The following is a 20,361-nucleotide window of genomic DNA, read 5'->3' as shown; positions in this document are numbered from 1 at the left end:
ACATCATGTACCCAACTAGCATACTTACCGTAAGTTTAACAGCAAAGATCAGTTAATAATTTACAACTCATTACTGGACAACGTGACACGAATTAAATACTAGCGCTGTTCTCTTATGAGTATTCTTGTGACGCAACTGCTACACCATAGTAAACAAATAGTTATAACTTATCTTTCCGTTTTTATCAGTGTAACTGAGGCACAGGTATTTAACTTTAGAAATGTATGACGACTTATGCTGTGCATTGTAAGATAATTTTGGCTATAACAGACTAACTTAATTTGATCAGGAATATGTTAAAATTTTTAAATTTTAAATTTAAGACAACGAATTTCGCATTTTAAAACGGGTATGAATGAGTGATTAAGCGTATTTTTTACTGGCTAAAATCAACTAATTTCCGTTAATTAGTAGGTCATTAACAAATACCAACCAAGATAGAGCTATAGCTTTACGAGTACATGAGGTCTGAGCCACGGCGGTTCCGGCTTCCAGGGTATATTATTTGTTAGCTGGCTACTGCTAAAGTCCATCCATTCAATCTCCCCTTCCGACTACCAGGACACTCAATTAAGTGCAGAGAAAATGTGACACAGAACAACCCAGGCTTCAATAGACTGTTAGTCTCAAAATCCAACCTCTTATTGGATGAGTTAGCGACAACGTCATCGGTCTCAAATCCATCCTTCTGATGACCAGACACCCAGCTGGATAGTGCAGAGCCAATGTGACAGAAACACCCCAAGTTTAGAAGAAAAACGTCCCTGAACATCTGACCTCCTATTAGCAAACATAGTGAAAACAGAATCGATCTCAATCCATCCTTCTGATGACCAGACACCCAGCTGGATAGTGCAGAGCCAATGTGACAGAACACCCCAAGTTTAGAAGAAAAACGTCTGAACATCTGACCTCCTATTAGCAAACATAGTGAAAACAGAATCGATCTCAATCCATCCTTCTGATGACCAGACACCCAGCTGGATAGTTGCAGAGCCAATGTGACAGAACACCCCAAGTTTAGAAGAAAAAACGTCTGAACATCTAACCTCCTATTAGCAGACATAGTGAAAACAGAATCGATCTCAATCCATCCTTCTGATGACCAGACACCCAGCTGGATAGTGCAGAGCCAATGTGACAGAACACCCCAAGTTTAGAAGAAAAACGTCTGAACATCTGAACCTCCTATTAGCAAACATAGTGAAAAACAGAATCGATTCTCAATCCATCCTTCTGATGACCAGACACCCAGCTGGATAGTGCAGAGCCAATGTGACAGAACACCCCAAGTTTAGAAGAAAAACGTCTGAACATCTGACCTCCTATTAGCAAACATAGTGAAAACAGAATCGGTCTCAATCCATCCTTCTGATGACCAGACACCCAGCTGGATAGTGCAGATCCAATGTGACAGAACACCCCAAGTTTAGAAGAAAAACGTCTGAACATCTAACCTCCTATTAGCAGACATAGTGAAAACAGAATCGATCTCAATCCGTCCTTCTGATGACCAGGACACCCAGCTGGATAGTGCAGAGCCAATGTGACAGAACACCCCAAGTTTAGAAAAAAACGTGCTGAACATCTAACCTCCTATTAGCAGACATAGTGAAAACAGAATCGATCTCAATCCGTCCTTCTGATGACCAGACACCCAGCTGGATAGTGCAGAGCCAATGTGACAGAACACACCCAAAGTTTAGAAGAAAAACGTCTGAACATCTAACCTCCTATTAGCAGACATAGTGAAAACAGAATCGATCTCAATCCGTCCTTCTGATGACCAGACACTCAGCTGGATAGTGCAGAGCCAATTGACAGAACACCCCAAGTTTAGAAGAAAAACGTCTGAACATCTAACCTCCTATTAGCAGACATAGTGAAAAACAGAATCGATCTCAATCCGTCCTTCTGATGACCCAGACACTCAGCTGGATAGTGCAGAGCCAATGTGACAGAACACCCAAGTTTAGAAGAAAAACGTCTGAACATCTAACCTCCTATTAGCAGACATAGTGAAAACAGAATCGATCTCAATCCGTCCTTCTGATGACCAGACACCCAGCTGGATAGTGCAGAGCCAATGTGACAGAACACCCCAAGTTTAGAAGAAAAAACGTCTGAACATCTAACCTCCTATTAGCAGACATAGTGAAAAACAGAATCGATCTCAATCCGTCCTTCTGATGACCAGACACCCAGCTGGATAGTGCAGAGCCAATGTGACAGAACACCCCAAGTTTAGAAGAAAAACGTCTGAACATCTGACCTCCTATTAGCAGACATAGTGAAAACAGAATCGATCCAAATCCATCTTTCTGATGGCCAATGTGACAGAGAACAACCCAGTTTTCAATAAACTGTATCCTCTACGTTTGACCTGCTATTAGCCGAGTTAGTGACAACGTCAAGACTCTCAGTCCATCCTTTACATAACCTCGTTACCCAGCTGGGTAGTGCGGAGGCAATTGTGACACAGAACAACCAAGGTTCAATAGGTTCAATATTCACCCAGGTTATTATGATTGTTCCAAAGCTCAATTTCTAACAGGCATCAAGCTTGAATGGAAAGTACTTCGTTCTCAAACATAGGTACTTCGGAGACGAATGCAAGATATTTTAAAATGTAAGTAAAGGGGTTGACGAGAAGTAGACCAATATAATCGACCAGCGCAGTGGTTTGTCAAATTGTGTAAAATTGATAAAAGTGGTAGTAGACGGTGAGGGAGAGTGTCACCACACCACAGAACTGGGTTGTGGTAATGGTTGAGGAAACGGCGACATTAGAGAGGATCACCGCCGCGCCGCGCCGCTGTACGCCGCATTACCACATTCAGGTGAAGGATAGTGAAGCAACGCGACGCGATAATGTGGGCGACAATCTCGCCGAAACTGTGCGTCGCGGCACGTCACGACGCCGTGCCACACACACACCACACACACACACACACACACACACACACACACACACACACACACACACACACACACAACACACACACACACACACACACACACACACACACACACACACACACACACACACACACACACACACACACACACACACACACACACACACACACACACACACACACACACACACACACACACACACACACACACACACACACACACACACACACACACACACACACACACACACACACACACACAGAGCTAAGTTACGTTTAAACAATTTAGCAGAACTACCTGCAAGCTATGGCAATTTTATATAAAATGTATATAGCAAAACGCGCACTAGAAAATGTTATACTACATTATCATAATCAGCTAAATAAATAATATTGTTTACAGGTAGCCTACTCCTTTTGTTGTAATCCCTCCCAGAGCTCACATGTTTGCAAACAAATCAATACATTCGGTAAATTTCAACAATATATCCACTTATAAGCAGCGAAACTATTTTTTGCACATGCACCCATAAGTTCATTTACAATCATCCAGTAATTGTGGCATTCTCTTTTCGAGCGATTTACGGTGAAATTTATAATATTTTTCTTCGAGTTGTGAGATGTTAAGATTGTTACCATTAAACAACTGGATAATGTTTCTATTCTCAGTGAAAATCCTTACCTCAAGTTCGATGCAGTTCGGAGAGTTAACAAACAGAGAAGTATTTTCGACATAACAGCAATCTACAGCTGAAGCACCAACACAAAAACAGCATAAGGAACTCCCCTAGAAATTTTGGCCATGCAAGAATCAGCAAAGCGCCTTATGGAGTCAGTGTAAGATATCTGGACAGATTGTATTATTTTCCTCAGATATAATGTGGTCCACGAGTGTGGTCCTAATTCTACGCGTGCGTAGTTTGTTGACAAGATATCATGGAACGCTTTAGATGCGTCAAAAGTACACCTATAGCTCTATACCCAGAAACAAGCGCCTGACCAAAATAGAAATAACATGTCTGACCTTGCGTAAAAACAGATGAGCGGGGTATATTTTAGCATGGAATGAAATCAATACTTCAAGAAATAATCTTTCCAAACCCTTTGAAAATATATACAGATCAGAAATCAACCTACCACACTCTATCCTGGTACCCAGCAATCTTCAGTGTATCAGAAGATTTGCCTTCTTGATATGAATTCTTTACTAAATTAGTAACCGGCATGTAAATTCACTAGCTTCACTTGCGAGTTTTGGTACATTTTCATCCCGATTTCATCCTGAGTAGAAGACGTGTTTGTTTCAGTGAAAGGATAGCATTTATGATTTGTTCACTTGAAGCCTGATGCAAGAACAAGGTTCTCGTGACCGATATTGAGTGTGAATTTCAAAGTTCAGTGTTGTTTGCCAATTATATTTAGTGTGCACCACCATGACCTACAGAAAATAAAAGATGTTAAACAACCATAATAAAAGCAAGATTTTTATTTTATCCCACTCACGAAGGCATTACTTCCATGAATCAAAGATGAGTTTTCGCCTTCCATTTTAGGATATGTCTTTTTCACATATAATACTCCTTATTATTTTGGATTTATTAGAACAATTTATAATTTGGTTCAAAAATTCTATATGCTTTAGAACCAATGTTATATGTGATTTGTACGAGTATATGGCATATGCTAAATAATGTAGTTCCTGTCACTTGCGTCAAACAGCTTTACGATTTGCGGTCGTGGAGAGGTGGTGCCCCGTGTGAATTACCCTCTCAGAATCTTAATACTTGTGATTATTTTAAAGATCAGTTATTGTGAGGGAAGTTGAGATGTGCGAGATATTTCTTGTCCTGATGAAAACATCAGGAATTTCATGCTTGACTAGTGGGATAGTATTGCACTGCAGTTGAAGGTGGAAAGAGTGAGGAAGATAAGAAGAGATGTTCGAGTGGACAATTTCAAAGGCATTTCAGAAAGAGTGGATCAAGAGCGGCCAAGTAAACACTCCCCATATGAAGTGATAGTATTGCAACATGCGAGATACGGCAGGATTCAAGAGGGTCTTTGAGAAATTCTGTATAACTGTTGCTAAACGCAACAAACACTTGACCGACTATAGTTGAGTTACATATAGCAAAAGGTGTGTTTTAATTTTTATCACACAGTTAATAACAGTAGACACAGGACTGACTTATAACTTTGAAGAAATTATACAAATTGTGTAAAAGATGAAGATTCAGAGAATTTAGCATTCCTTTAGTGAGAAGAGACCCGAAGAAACTAAATTCTCCCGGAAATATTATTAAAGTTCCATCTACATATGAAAGGCTAAGTCTAAAATGCACGTATTGAGTGAACAAGGTTGCTCAGATTAAGGCCGTGAAGAGGAAAGAGATAGTATACACTACTTGACTAAAATGTAAATCCATTTTAAACCGAAGCACGGATAAGACTATAATTAGTCATCATGAATGTAAATAAAACTCATAATATAAATATAATGGCTCTTTGTGAACGGCGTTTTTTAGAGTTACAAAAAATTCGTCAGATAACTAAAGACAAGATATAACAAATTTGAAATTTGTTGTTTGTTGAAATGGCTGTGTGGTTTTTTAACGGTTATTTAATATTCACATATTTAGCACAAAATTAGCGTGTAAACAACTTGGCGTTTATTTTCTACCTTTAATTCTTTAATTTTATTTATAACATTAAATAGTTTTTTTGGTGTCGGTTTAATTGTATTTTTAAATTTTTATCATCTCATCTAGTAAGTAACCTCTCTCCATTGATTGCCTCGAATTCGTGTGCTACACAATGTTAGTTACAACCCGTCTGAAACTGTGAAGTACGAATATCTTTCCATGTTCCAAAATCTCACTGCTTGATTAATGAGTGTTGTTTCGACATCAGTCACTAGTGCAGAATAGTACTCTGGACAACAATACAACATATCAGAGTTACTTTTTGTATAACCACAGTGACTCATCAGTCTTCAATTAACATTTACTTTATACTGGATTGCAAACCATTTAAAAATGTTTAACAAAATAAAGCAAAGGAAGACAGTGTTAAAAATTAAATTTTGATGTCCGAACAATAGTGACCATTCAATGTGTATTGGATGTTAAATACCGTATTACTTTATTAATTAGGTTTATGACACCGCTGCCTCCAAAAATTAATTTAGGTTCAATAAAGCTGAGAAATTTTTCAAAATTAAAGCCCCTCTCACACTACCAATAAGCGTGTCGTATATGAATTAGTTTGGCACGTACAGCGTCTCGCTACCCTGGACTACATTGACACACTGACGAAAGTACTCCACAAGTATTCCCATTGATATTTATTGGGATAATACCATCTCGATCCAACTCCATTGCTGTACCAGAACCAGACCCTCTAGAAACGCCACATAACCCGTCAACCATGTGGTTAGACAAGGGCACTGGGTACCAGACCTCCTAGATGCGTCACCAGATTTATCGTCCATGCGGTTAGAGAAGGGAACTGGGATGAATTCCAATCGCTGATCAGTCCCGGAAGCTCAGTCATCCAACAGTAGCCCTTACAACGGCAAAATGTACATTACCATTCTAGGTGTGAGGCATCACACTTAGCAAGTTTAGCCGATATACACATATGAATGATTACAGAGGTGCGCGCGCCATTATGTAATCCTTTAAGCAGTTATGTAATGGAAGGGCAGGCTAAAAGTAGCGTTATGTCCTATGCTGACATGCAGTGTTTGTCTTATGAAAGTTAAGACATTTAAAACTTATTAGACCATCTCGGAACTTATTCATCGTATTGCGATTGGTTTTTCACCAGGACAATTGAAGCTCTGTAAGATGACTCCCCCGAAGACAGAAAAAGAGAAAACCGTCAATATTTATCATTTTATGAGAAATTGTAGGCATTTGACGTTAGAAATTTAGGACATTTTGTAATGAGGCCCAAATAAAAAACGTGTGAAGAATAAAATGTAAATTTGTTATAGTATGTATTTATAGTGCATACAAGTTATAGCTTCATGGAATGAAATGTTTTCAATGGTTTGTTAGGAAGTTCATTTTAATGAAATAAACTTTAATAAAGTTACATTTCATTCCTTCCCGTCATTTTTCACACTCTGTATAAAAACCATATCCTCAACTTCTCTCATTTTTAAATAAGATGCTTGTGAAATTATAATTTAAATATAGGTTTCATTTAGGCTTACAAATCCTCGTACACCAATAAAACGTATTTTTAATTGTTTAGATGTGAACATTGAGATAAAAGAAAAATAATTATCCCACATGAATACAGCTTGTACAAACTTAACCTATGTCGGTCACATGGTTTTATATTTAATGAAAACATTTTGATAACTATATCATTTATTTTTTTGTTTTTAACTTAAATACATTTTTATGAAGAATAAGCGCACCATCTACGATGTAACTTACATAACTCACATAAGTCTCCTAGGCCTATGGGACTAATGTCGTTTACTGTTAGTCATGTAGAAATACATTTGATATTGATTTGATTCATAATTTTATTTCTTTAACTGGAGATGTGAATACGAGTACTTATGTGTATACATATACTAAATCTTTACAATAAAAATAGTCTTGAAATGCTATTTAAAGTTATACTAATGCGCATCTACTTTCTAGACCTAATAAGTACATTTAATTGGCGAAAGAATTACGTTTGTGAACAGATGACTCAAATATGTAATTGTGGGAAGTTTTACATTTGTAGGCCAACGGTTATAAAAACGCGTGAACTCATTTATTTGTTGACTTGATTAATATTACAGGACGGGATAGATCGTGGAACCAGCACAGTGCTCGCAGTCAGCCTTCACCCCGCACACAAACAACACGGCCATTTGCTGGTCTTTGCGGCCGCGGAGATACAACGATAAGTAGTGATTCCGGCTGCGGTCTCTTGTCAAACTGGTAACAAACATTGATGGGAACAAGAGAGACGGAAAGCTGCGCGGCCTATTTGCGGGATAAACGAATTACAGAACGAAATTGAGGTGAAGGATAGTGTAGCAATGCGCGGGCGACAATCTCGCGAAACCTTCCACTACACAGTAGTCACTACTTGCCACAGATTCCTGCACATCACGTTCAGCGTGCCACAGTCTGACAAGTGACAGGTACAGCGAGTTGGCTGCAAGAGAAGTGACGCCGGAACAGTCTGACATTACTGTGGACCATACTGTTCTCCTCGTAGTGACTGAACGTGAGTCACGTGACCAATGGTCAACGGTCGCTGTGGTTGCGGTTGCAATTGGAATGGGTCAGATACAGCTCTGTACCGGATGATGCCACTGTGTGCCATAAGGGTATTATACAGTTCACCCCGTATCGACTGCCGTGTGCCAGTGGCTGATGATCGCCAATCGCAGTTGCGGTTGCAATAGGAAAGTGTCAGATACAGCCCAGTACCGGATGATGTTATTGAGGATCATCATGTACTTCACCCTTGTACTGACTGCCGTGTATCACGTGACTGATGATCGCCGACCGCGGTTGCAATAGGAGTGTGCCAGATACAGCCCAGTACCGGATGATGTTATTGTGGATCGTGTACTTCACCCTTGTACTGACTGCCGTGTATCACGTGACTAATGATCGCCGACCGCGGTTGCAATAGGAAGTGTGCCAGATGCAGCCCAGTACCGGATGATGTTATTGTGTATCGTGTACTTCACCCTTGTACTGACTGCCGTGTATCACGTGACTGATGATCGCCGACCGCGGTTGCAATAGGAAAGTGTGCCAGATGCAGTCCAGTACCGGATGATGTTATTGTGGATCGTGTACTTCACCCTTGTACTGACTGCCGTGTATCACGTGACTAATGATCGCCACCGCGGTTGCAATAGGAGTGTGCCAGATGCAGTCCAGTACCGGATGATGTTATTGTGGATCATGTACTTCACCCTTGTACTGACTGCCGTGTATCACGTGACTAATGATCGCCGGTCGCGGTTGCAATAGGAGTGCGCCAGATACAGTCCAGTACCGGATGATGTTATTGCGGATCATGTACTTCACCCTTGTACTGACTGCCTTGTATCACGTGACTGATGATTGCCGGCCGCGGTTGCAATAGGAGTGTGCCAGATGCAGTCCGGTGCCGTATACGGGTACGGAGGACCGGATGGCCTCCGCACACGTCACCTCTTGCCAAACACGGCCTTCCACCTACATAGCCCGCTCGGCTCCATTTCACTTTCATTGTTCTAAACCGATCGAATTGCTTTTTTGTTTCCGCCTAGTAAATATGCCAGTTAATCAATTAATTACCATACCATTATTAAAACCAACAACTAATCACTATAAATTATCGTTATAAATATAAATCAATTCAATGTTGCAACATCGTATAAGTGAATTGCAATCTCAATAACTCATTACAGGAATTACGTTACTGGAAGTCTTGGACCAGTTTTTCAGTTTGCAGTAATCATTTAGATGAATTAAAATTCATGCTATTTGTAGTTGTTATTTGCTGTGCAGTTTCTCCATAGAACTTTGTCAACAAATACTTTTAGGCATTAAATATAGTTTAACATTTCGGATTGATCTAAACTAATCGTTTATTAATGCTTTTTAAAACGAAATATAATTGTTCAGTTCATATGAGACTGGGCTTGCCTTAATATCCTTTTACCTTAAACCTTGTATTAGATTTGACCAGCGTGTATTGTTTAGAGACATAGTTTGTATAATTTACATTATTATTATTGCATATAAATCATGAAGAGGTCATTTGAAGTCTTTGACAATAAAATCATGCCTTAACAAAGTTTAATCATATTATGAACTGTAGTCTTCCTAATATTATTATAAATGCGAAAATGCCTTGTTTGTTTGTTTTGTTTTCATGCGTAAACTACTGAACCGATTGCAATGAAATTTGACACGGACATTCTTACGGTTCCTGAGATGAATATAGGCCTATTCTTATTTGAAAATTACCTCCGGGTTACGCTCTACTGGTCTTTAAAATAACAACAAAATCCTACCTTGCTCTCTAAAGTTGTGTAATATTATTTGAATGAGCCTGGTTATTATTTTAAATGTGTTTAAATTGTCTAAAGATTAACCTTAGTTTTTACACTATTTTTGACATCAACGATTAGGTAAGTTCTAATCTACCTTAGAAAATGTCCTAAACATAAGAAAGTCAGAATTTGACTCCGAAGACTGCCTTTGAATCGGTATACAAGAACTATGCTAGAAGAAATTTAGCTGCAATATTCTTTTTGAACTAATGTACCAATTCCAGCTCTAAGTTTTCTATAAATTTACTGTAAGGTTAAAGACTCATATAAAACCCATCTTAGTTGTCTTTTGACAGAAGTGGTCTTCTCAGATCTGTAGTATATATTTTCTTGATCGGGAAACAAAACAAAAACAAATAAGGAAAAAACATACCAAGAACGAAGTAAATGATAATAGTCATTATTATAAACTTTTGACGTATTTTCTTGATCGTGGCAACAAGGAAAACTAAACGTTGGCGTCGGAATTATAATTCACTTGAGCCAGAAATGGTCATAAACGTGCACTGCCTATTAAATTGCGTGCACCGCAGCGGGTATAGGCTAGCAGTGCAGATATAAAAAAAACAATGTAGTCTAACTTTTACTAAACATTTAAAGACCATTATGAAACCTATCTAAGTTGTCTTTTGACAAAAGTAGGCTTCTCAGAGCTGTGTTTGTATATATATTTTCTTGATCGGGAGATCGTACAAGTGCAAAACCTTTGAAAATGCGTGCGAAGATACGGGTAACTGCTAGTTCATCTTATATTATAGAAAATAACGATATAGTGGTATGCAGCGTTCCACTGTTAGCTTTCTGCTTAATGAAACGGCCAGAAAACTCTGAGTGTGACTACCGGAAGGGCAACACTTTCCCTACAGTTTTCCGCGGGTTTCCTCCAGCAGCGTGACGGCCCCGATACAGGGCCCAGTTGTAGTTGGCGCTGCTACAGTCCGCGGCACGCACCGGACACCGCACACTGGGCACGCATCTAGACCGTCACTCCCGCTGCCAATTATAACAACTTTCCCACTTTTCCCGCCAGCGCGCCACACCGTGCAGCACTCAGCTCCTCCTGTCTAACACCCTTCAACTATTCTGTCATTACCTTTGGGTTTCCAGTATCGGTCTAGGTTGTATTCTAACGGGACGTAAACACGCACTACTCCGCTTCACTCAGCCTAATAAAATATAGTTTTCATGAGATGTATCAACTATTTATGTGGTTGCATTTTAATGAGAATATACCGAGCATAACAATAATCCCATGTTCTAAAATAACCTTGTTTATTTTTTATTGAAAATAGTAGTCGATAGTGGAACTTGAAATGTTTGACCAGGAATTATTTAGACCAGCCAACTAACTTACACCAGTCCTAAGAATTACCGAAAAATAATTAAACCTAATGTTAACATATCTGATTACAATATGACCTTCATATGCCAGTTGGGCTCACTTTGGCTGAAAACTCGTACTTTTCACGAAACTACTACGAAGTACTAGTATTCAAACAATCTTTATTTAGTACAAACATTTTTGAGTGGTATGCGTATTATTCCCGCTAGAAAAAAACAGTGGTCTGCTTAAACAACTTTCTCTATTTTAAGCGCTTTTATGATGGAAAGTAATGAAATAACGCCAATTCAAAGTTTAAGTAGGCTAATTGCTATCCGGAAAAATGTTATTCGAAAGTATAATAAATACTGTAGACTACACAATGTTTAAGAATAAATTGGTATCATGATTGTTAGATAAGAGTGGAGAAGTTTCTAAAGTGTAACGTTGATTAGGGAAATTACAACTAAACTCAAAATCTGTTAATCTATTGTTGTGTAAGACTACTTGAACTCAGTGGAGAGTCAGGTCCAAAGATCGATTTGTCATGTCAGAGGCACTTTTGAACGTTACTTCCCGCTTGACGAGCAAAGGCCTACTAGGCTAGTTGGCCGAAACAACTCTACAATCCTAATTTACATAGTAAAATAAACACGAAAAACATGTAAACAAACTCTGTATACAATAATAACAGTGACAGACATTTATTTCATGATGCTCGTATTAAGTATGGAATTGTAATTATGTGAGTAGCCGAGGTATTTACAGATATTAAATAATAGCTACAGTAGTCTACTATGCTAATGTGACACGACAGACAGACAGACTGCGTACCGTTGTAAAACAAACTCTGTATTACAATAATAACAGTGACAGACATTTATTTTATGATGCTCGTATTAAGTATGGAATTGTAATTATGTGAGTAGCCAAAGTATTTACAGATATTAAATAATAGCTACAGTAGTCTACTATGCTAATGTGACACGACAGACAGACTGCGTACCGTTGTAAAACAAACTCTGTATACAATAATAACAGTGACAGACATTTATTTCATGATGCTCGTATTAAGTATGAAATTGTAATTATGTGAGTAGCCGAGGTATTTACAGATATTAAATAATAGCTACAGTAGTCTACTATGCTAATGTGACACGACAGACAGACTGCGTACCGTTGTAAAACAAACTCTGTATACAATAATAACAGTGACAGACATTTATTTCATGATGCTCGTATTAAGTATGGAATTGTTTGTAATTATGTGAGTAGCCGAGGTATTTATAGAAATTAAATAATAGCTACAGTAGTCTACTATGCTAATGTGACACGACAGACAGACTGCGTACCGTTGTAAAACAAACTCTGTATACAATAATAACAGTGACAGACATTTATTTCATGATGCTCGTATTAAGTATGGAATTGTTTGTAATTATGTGAGTAGCCGAGGTATTTATAGAAATTAAATAATAGCTACAGTAGTCTACTATGCTAATGTGACACGACAGACAGACTGCGTACCGTTGTAAAACAAACTCTGTATACAATAATAACAGTGACAGACATTTATTTCATGATGCTCGTATTAAGTATGGAATTGTAATTATGTGAGTAGGCGAGGTATTTACAGATATTAAATAATAGCTATAGTAGTCTACTATGCTAATGTGACACGACAGACAGACTGCGTACCGTTGTAAAACAAACTCTGTATACAATAATAACAGTGACAGACATTTATTTCATGATGCTCATATTCAGTATGGAATTGTAATTATGTGAGTAGCCGAGGTATTTATAGATATTAAATAATAGCTACAGTAGTCTACTATGCTAATGTGACACGACAGACAGACTGCGTACCGTTGTAGAACAGGTTATTTTAAGCGTTTCAAAGTTTTCTTTGAATATATGATGTGACATAAAAGATAGCAATAACACGTGTAAGTTACAATGATCACAGACTGCTGGGAGAGCACATCGCCATACCCCCGAGGAAGGCCAGGGACATCGAATATTATTAGAGATCATCCAAACAATTTACAGTCAGGACTTCTACTCTACCGAAAACTACATACTGAGGGATACGTTACACATCTCTCTCTCCATTATCATTATTAGTTCGTTCCGTCATTAATACTCCTTATTTCCTAATGTAATAATTTAAAAAGTTTATTTACGGGTAAAACTAACAAAGGTACAATTTTCTTGACCTATAAGTCAGTACGAAAACGATCACAGTTTTTTTCATACCTATCCAACTATTTTGTACCATAGATTTACATTAGTAGAATACATTTTGTTAATTTTCGTTCTTATACGAGTTATAACATTATTGAACATTTAATAAATAACCACTTTTTTCTGTCGTAAACTGTTTAGCTATTTGTTCTTTATCTTTTCATTTCATCATGTTGTAAGAAATGGTATAATATATATAGTGACAATATTTATAATGGTTGCTGTCAGCCAAATCTGACATCATATAGGTCTCTCAATTTGTGACATATAATTATATTACAATTATATAATATTAAAGAATTACACGACCTTAGCGCATATTCAATTATTCGTACTCGTATTTAAGAAATATTTAATTAATCAAACGTATCAAAATGTATCAAAAATTTTATGTACTCAGTAATGATTAAATTTTTCCAATTTCCCTCCTAAAACTCTTGTAATTTTAACCAACCAAAAACCAAAATATTCTTCATATAATTAATGAACGCGTTAACTGCTCAAGTGTATTTCACTTACACACGAACGGTAAGGTTCACTGAGTAGAAATATTGTGGCTGTCAGCATAACCTCTTATTTAATTCCTAACCAAACTTTACTTTCGAGAATATGATGATGAGATATAAATATATCATAAAGAGTGAAAATAATAACACAGATATTACATCAATTCATAAAATTGCCAAAAATTGAAATTAGTATCGATATATTCAAAACATTATTTCTGCAAACAAAATTCGATTGAGTGATCCTAAACAGATTAAGCGGACAACGATTGGCATGGTGTTGGCAACTATTTCCTACCTATTACTACAAATCACTTCCTTAACGATGTTAATAAATGTAAAACTGTCATAATCTAATAAAAGGGTGTGAGGTTTGTTCATTTAAACTGTCACCTGCCTACACGCACAGCAGGGAGTTTCTCCTCATACCGGTTTTATTTGCCGAGCTACGGCGCGGCGTGGTTGCTTACTCACTCTACAATTATTTCAACTCATTAGTAATCGATCGTCAATAGAACACATCAAGAACATATAATAATAAAGAATACAGAGTAATAAAAATGAGTACATTTAAGATTTAAAAGAATAACTATGATACATGAGTGATTAGTTACCCCTGTATATACCTGGGTGAACATACATTATACATCTGTTGTGATGTGTCGTGCGTTTTTGGCATTAGCTTTGTTTTAATAACAAAACTCAAATATGTTATCAAACCAACAATGTTTAGGAATGGGCAGACTTCATGAGGACTGTTTAACTTCATATCGTATTTTTTAAACTACCGTACCTGTTTTAATTACTTTACTACCGTAAAGCTTATATTGTCGAGTCATTCATCCGTAAAATCCATCTACTATACAGAATACAATGTTTATTAACCAATTATAGACTTTTTCTTAAATCACCTTCTTAAACAGGATAATTTTTAGTTTTCGCTAAATGGTGCTGTATTAGTAAATGTGTTTTCACTGTCATGTAAGGTGGTTCATAAACGTCTGAATTGGTGAGATAACGAACAGTACTGGGACTCATACTGGCGTTGTATTAGTAAAAATGTGTTTTCACTATCATGTAAGGTGGTTTATAATCGTCTCAATTGGTGAATAGTACTATGGACTCTTGTCTGGCGTTGTATTAGTAAATGTGTTTTCACTATCATGTAAGGTGGTTTATAATCGTCTCAATTGGTGAATAGTACTATGACTCTTCTCTGGCGTTGTATTAGTAAATGTGTTTTCACTATCATGTAAGGTGGTTTATAATCGTCTCAATTGGTGAATAGTACTAGGACTCTTGTCTGGTGCTGTATTAGTAAATGTGTTTTCACTATCATGTAAGGTGGTTTATAATCGTCTCAATTGGTGAATAGTACTAGGGACTCTTGTCTGGTGTTGTATTAGTAAATGTGTTTTCACTATCATGTAAGGTGGTTTATAATCGTCTGAATTGGTGAATAGTACTATGACTCTTGTCTGGTGTTGTATTAGTAAATGTGTTTTCACTATCATGTAAGGTGGTTTATAATCGTCTGAATTGGTGAATAGTACTAGGACTCTTGTCTGGTGCTGTATTAGTAAATGTGTTTTCACTATCATGTAAGGTGGTTTATAATCGTCTCAATTGGTGAATAGTACTATGACTCTTGTCTGGCGTTGTATTAGTAAATGTGTTTTCACTATCATGTAAGGTGGTTTATAATCGTCTCAATTGGTGAATAGTACTATGACTCTTCTCTGGCGTTGTATTAGTAAATGTGTTTTCACTATCATGTAAGGTGGTTTATAATCGTCTCAATTGGTGAATAGTACTATGACTCTTGTCTGGTGCTATATTAGTAAATGTGTTTTCACTATCATGTAAAGTGGTTTATAATCGTCTCAATTGGTGAATAGTACTATGACTCTTCTCTGGCGTTGTATTAGTAAATGTGTTTTCACTATCATGTAAGGTGGTTTATAATCGTCTCAATTGGTGAATAGTACTATGACTCTTCTCTGGCGTTGTATTAGTAAATGTGTTTTCACTATCATGTAAGGTGGTTTATAATCGTCTCAATTGGTGAATAGTACTATGACTCTTGTCTGGCGTTGTATTAGTAAATGTGTTTTCACTATCATGTAAGGTGGTTTATAATCGTCTCAATTGGTGAATAGTACTATGACTCTTCTCTGGCGTTGTATTAGTAAATGTGTTTTCACTATCATGTAAGGTGGTTTATAATTGTCTCAATTGGTGAATAGTACTATGACTCTTGTCTGGTGTTGTATTAGTAAATGTGTTTTTACTATCATGTAACGTGGTTTATAATCGTCTGATGAGAGCTGACGAACAGCACTGGGACTCATGTATGGTGCTGTATTGATAAATGTGTTCCCTTTTGAAAGTGGCTTTCCATCAGCATTAGTTCTATTATATATAATTTTGCTAATGCTATTACTGTGCTTTCAATTTTGCTGCAGCTTTCCTGGTCATTTCCCAGCGAATCATGCCAGCTTATGCGGCTTACTTCTGAGAATCAAAACTCGTTGGAGATTAACTGTTGATATTACCTCCTACGTGAGATGTGTACGGAAACAATACTTTTCATGCAATTTCGGCAGTTTGAATTTTATTCATTTCATTACATAGGTATAGTACTATTATCTGACAGAGAATTTGAATGTTGTCCCCAAAAAATACATTCATTTATCAAAATAACTAAACTTTAAATATAACGTATTTACTTTAGTTTAGAAATGGTAGCTACTTCGTATTTTCTTCTACGGTAAGCAATTTTTTATAACATGTTACAACATGTGTTTTGAAATAACATCTATCATTATCAGATGGTATTATAATATCTAAGGTCAAGTCTAGCTGCCGAGCAGATTATCCTCAACTTATATGACTATTATACGTACAGTCAAAGTTATGTAATATCTCTGACAGAATCTGGTCTATAGAAAGCTACGACTCTACTCGTATCATGGTAACAACTTACAGTGTTCCGGCTGTCCACACTGCGTCCCAGTTTTACCTGTAACCAAGACAAGTGTTACTAACACGAGTGGTAGCTAATCATGCAGATTACATGTACCTACATTAGTTACAGAACTGAAACAGTAAAACCAGTAGTTTGCAATGTGCCGGCTGTCCACACTGTGTCCCAGTTTTACCTGTAACCAAGACAAGTGTTACTAACACGAGTGGTAGCTAATCATGCAGATTACATGTACCTACATTAGTTACAGAACTGAAACAGTAAAACCAGTAGTTTGCAATGTGCCGGCTGTCCACACTGCATCCCAGTTTTACCTGTAACCAAGACAAGTGTTAGTAACACGAGTGGTAGCTAATCATGCAGATTACATGTACCTACATTAGTTACAGAACTGAAACAGTAAAACCAGTAGTTTGCAATGTGCCGGCTGTCCACACTGTGTCCCAGTTTTACCTGTAACCAAGACAAGTGTTACTAACACAAGTGGTAGCTAATCATGCAGATTATATGTACCTACATTAGTTACAGAACTGAAACAGTAAAACCAGTAGTTTGCAATGTGCCGGCTGTCCACACTGTGTCCCAGTTTTACCTGTAACCAAGACAAGTGTTAGTAACACGAGTGGTATAGCTAATCATGCAGATTATATGTACCTACATTAGTTACAGAACTGAAACAGTAAAACCAATAGTTTGCAATGTGCCGGCTGTCTACACTGTGTCCCAGTTTTACCTGTAACCAAGACAAGTGTTACTAACACGAGTGGTAGCTAATCATGCAGATTATATGTACCTACATTAGTTACAGAACTGAAACAGTAAAACCAATAGTTTGCAATGTGCCGGCTGTCCACACTGTGTCCCAGTTTTACCTGTAACCAAGACAAGTGTTAGTAACACGAGTGGTATAGCTAATCATGCAGATTACATGTACCTACATTAGTTACAGAACAAATAGTTTACAGTGGTCGCCACTTGTTTATGCTTACTATCACACATTCAACATAATTCCTATATGTTTTTCGTCAGTTGAATAAAGTTAAGTGCAATAGAACCCCCTCCAAGCAAGACTGCATCAGAATGTGGTGATGGAGATGATTAGATTTGAATAATTCATTGAAAGGAAGGAAATTAATGAAGTATTAGTTTTATTTTCCTTGAACTATTTTACAAACAGAAAAGATTGTCTTTGGTAGTACACACCGTAATTTTAACAACGAAAGAATTCTCTATATAATATTACAGCATAGTATTTAATGCTAATATTATTTATGCTAGTTATGTATCAATTGATGCGATTTTAATAATGATGGTGTTGAATGTCACAGAGAAATATCACATATGCATTTATCATGGAAGTTTCTTTATGGTTGATTATAGTAAGTCTCTTTTTTCCTCGCTGGGCCAGAGGAAAATTACAAGGAGCCAAGTTGGAAGAACATGCATGCCAATAACGTTACCATGTCGCTGGACAACCTATGACATATATTAGTTTTCCTCTTCTCCATTCTCAGCTTTTTACGATTGTTTCCTTTAGGGCTATTTCAGAAAGTTTTATAAGAATCGGCAAAGTTAATGGTAACCGACAAGGTACATTGTCTAGTGGATGGAGTTTTCCCCATAGTTTTTCTATAAATTTCCCAACATGCTAAAGAAAAACACAATTCATATTTCATGGAACCATTAACTTTTGTAAACCATTCAAATCAAACAATCTTGTTTTCCCACGTCTGTGCATTTAACATTGAATGAGGATAAGAAAACTGTTAGTAGTATAATGAAGTAGGAAAACATGCTTTTCTTAGGGAAGTGTTGCAATAGTTTTCCGTGTAAACAACGTTGAACATGAAGTGTTCCGGGAACTGCACAGTTAGTTTAGTGTGATAATGCAGCGCATGACGATGTAAAGTAACACTCGTGCAACAACAAATCGGGGAATACCGTTTGTCTGGAGTACTATCTTCCGAAATACGATTTATCGACATTAGTTTTCAAGCCAATTACATATAACACGAGTTGTTCACTTTTAACTGTGATGCCTACTGAATATTTTATTTCAGTCATTGTTTTTGTTGTATACACGTTTTCTACTCTTCACCACAATAGTTCTTCCGGATCAGCCGAAAGAAGTATGTACATTTTTTCGGATGAAATATTGATAATTTATTTCTCATATTTAACTTGTAATCAATGTATTAAAAACTGTTCGAGACACAACACAATGTTCATAACAAAAAGTTAGCAGTTGTTATAAGAATTCCAGAACATTGTATTAATAGGTCCATAAATAACAGAGTTGTGAATTTTTTTCACGTGGCCCACAAACAGTCGATGTATTTGTAAAATCAGGGTTATTGTTTTCACAAGCCCGATATAATATATCGATGGTAATAAGCACAGACATTGTATATTGTATGTCCACTTTTTTTCACTTTTGACATTTTTATATCTTTGGAAAGCTGTAGTCTTTATCTTTCAGATCATACATATTGTATGTCCATTATTACAATAGAAAAATTAATAACAAATTAAATAGTTTATTTGATAATTACAATAAAAATGCAGGGCAAACGTAATTTTTAATTCTAAGATTTGGAACAATCATACTACAATCCTAACGCATTCAAACTTACAACAAATTCATACAATCAAGTCTCTTTTGTCCATCGCTAATTGAAAATCATTTCCAGTGCCGGAGTCAGTCATCCAATTGGGCGGTCATCCCAGTTAAATGCCAGAAACTCGTCAATGTTGTAAAATGCGTTTGACGCTAGGAAGCGTTTCAGACAGGTTTTGACGCCTTGGGTGTAGGAGCATATTTCATAAAATCGGGCAATCTGTTGATGAATTGAACACCTGCCTACGACACGCTCATACACTACCGTTCTTCCAGTACGGTAGTTGTCTCTCCCTCTTGTCTCCCTGTTTGTCCCGGCCTCTGGTCAGGGCACATTCATACATAAAGAATAAAGTTGTTTCCAAAATGTAGAGACTGGGCAGAATGTCAATAATTGCAAATTTTTAAATGCCGTTTTGCACGACTCTGTGAAATTGAACTTGACGATAACGCAAACAGCTTTTTTGCAATCTGAACACCCTTAGAAAATGACTGGTTGCACAGACTCCCCACAAAACCACCCCTTAAGAAAGGAGGGGGTAAATCAACCCATAATATGCCGTAATCAGTTCCTGACTAGGACAATATCGGGCCAAGGATCTTAAGACGTATATTTATGAGGACAAATTGGCGCATACATGGTCAATGCGATTATTCCAGGTCAACCCCCGATCAAGGTGTGTTCCAAGGAAT

At 37.1% G+C, this 20,361-nt stretch overlaps 1 protein-coding gene across 3 annotated transcripts in view; it reads right to left on the bottom strand.

Moving 5' to 3' along the window:
- Nucleotides 1-20,361, bottom strand: part of LOC124360581 — a 497,152-nt gene that overhangs the window by 15,677 nt on the left and 461,114 nt on the right. For all 3 annotated transcript variants that reach the window (XM_046814313.1, XM_046814315.1, XM_046814312.1), the window contains one exon: nucleotides 17,052-17,087. The gene's annotated coding sequence lies outside the window, so the exon portion shown is untranslated. The remainder of the gene's footprint in view (nucleotides 1-17,051; nucleotides 17,088-20,361) is intronic.

This window comes from Homalodisca vitripennis, chromosome 4 (genome assembly GCF_021130785.1).
Source record: "Homalodisca vitripennis isolate AUS2020 chromosome 4, UT_GWSS_2.1, whole genome shotgun sequence".
Taxonomy (NCBI): domain Eukaryota; kingdom Metazoa; phylum Arthropoda; class Insecta; order Hemiptera; family Cicadellidae; genus Homalodisca; species Homalodisca vitripennis.
The sequence above is the reverse complement of the archived record's forward strand: the minus strand, read 5'-3'. Positions and strand labels throughout refer to the sequence as shown.